This window comes from Chenopodium album, chromosome 7, assembly GCF_948465745.1.
Source record: "Chenopodium album chromosome 7, dcCheAlbu1.1, whole genome shotgun sequence".
Taxonomy (NCBI): domain Eukaryota; kingdom Viridiplantae; phylum Streptophyta; class Magnoliopsida; order Caryophyllales; family Amaranthaceae; genus Chenopodium; species Chenopodium album.
In genome coordinates, this window is record NC_137840.1 from 25,366,623 (window position 1) to 25,368,405 (window position 1,783).

Consider the following 1,783-nt stretch of genomic DNA (forward strand, 5'->3'; position numbering starts at 1 on the left):
TGATCAATTGAGCATCCCATAGTGGTACTCTTTTTTGTCAGCTCTTTCTCACCATCTTGCCAAACCATGTAGTTTCTAACTACATCCTCAATAATATCAACAACCTCTCCCTTGGTCTTGTTCATGATTGGGCCTCCGCCTTCGGCATCAAGACTTGAACTCCCTTGAGGAATCAAACCACCATAAATAATTTGAATGATTAGGTAAGTAAGGATTCCATGGTGAGGACGCTCGCGTTGATACTCCTTGTATCTCTCCCATGCTTCATAGAGGCTTTTACTAGTCCTTTGCTTGAAACCTTGAATCAAAGCTCTTGCCTCCGCCATTTTATTTTGAGGCAAGAAACGGGAAAGGAATTCTTTAGTGACTTCATCACAAGTTCTCCAGGAATTAGGCTTCACTTCCTTGTCTAGCCACTCTTGAGCTATTCCAATTAGAGAGAAAGGAAATAGATTGAGCCTCATGAATTCTTGTTCAACCCTGTTCACCTTAATCGTGTTGCAATATTTCTCGAACTCCTTAAGATGATTAAGGGGACTTTTATTTGTTCCACTACTATATTTTCGCCTTTCAATCAAAGTTGTCATTGCTGGCTTGATTCCAAAGTAAATTTCCGGAATTGAAGATGGAGCAATACCGCTCTCATACTTATATGCACCCGGAGTTCCCAACTCCTTCAATGTCACCCTTGGGATTTCTCCATGATTTCTTGCACAAACAATCTCAAAGGAAAATTTTAGTAGCACGGCTACAAATGTAGCCTAAAAGAGAAAAATCTTTTTGTATTTTTGGGATAAAGTAAAATAGACTAAACAACAATAGCAAACAACTACGCCATTCCCCGGCAACGGCGCCATTTTTTACGTGGGTTGAGACTAGGTTGTTGAAACTAATCCTCCCACAGTCAAAACTAAATTTGTAAACACTTAACAAACCTATATACTAGTATAGAGGCAAGTCAAGGAATGGGGGGAAGTTAAATATTGCTAAGGTTAAGCTATCTCGAAGCGTAAAAAGGAATGTAGGTTGTATAAATCAACTAAACAAATAAGCAAAAATAAAGTAAATCAATATATCAAACTCTAGGGAATTGGGATCCACATATACTTTCAATTAATACACACTAATTGGGTTGGATATTGATTAACTCAAGTATTACTAGGGAAGATAGATATTGCAATCAAATGAGCTCTACAAGCTATCTCCTAGAGGTCAAACTAGCGCTAACTACGAAAGACTCTACTAGGAACGTCATAAACCAAACTCAATCCATAAATGTGAGCTACAAATACATCGTCCGTATCAATGTAAACACACAGTGCAATCTAGCATGAAGACCACTCCTTCCAATCCATACACATGCACAAAATCAATCACAAATTTAATCACAATGCTAAATCAATCAAAAACCTCCGAATTAGCTAACGATCCATCACTAATACATGCTTCACCACATCCCTAGCAAGCAAATTACTCACAATCTATTAAAGAAATAAAAAACAAAGCTGTGCATTTCATCAAATTCATGAACATCATTCCTATTAAACTAATTCAATCAAACAATCAATAAACTTGAACAATCAACAATGCAATTGAAATCAAAAGCTAAAGATTGAATTAAAGTAAAGATGATTCTTACAAACTTTATCAAATAAGAGGAGATGTACTTGAATTCAAACTAATTGCAATTATCATGAATCATCAATCTTCAATGTTTCTCTCTCTACAAAATTCAAAGTCTAGAGGTCTCTCTCTAAGAAACTCAAAACTAATTCTAATTCTA

At 36.1% G+C, this 1,783-nt stretch overlaps 1 non-coding gene across 1 annotated transcript; it reads left to right on the forward strand.

Annotated features, from left to right (window-relative positions):
* The first annotated feature begins 213 nt into the window (after positions 1-213).
* Positions 214-319, forward strand: LOC145641113 (small nucleolar RNA R71). Its single transcript, XR_014115179.1, has one exon. It is a non-coding gene; the product is annotated as a small nucleolar RNA R71 (small nucleolar RNA).
* Positions 320-1,783: the final 1,464 nt, after the last annotated feature.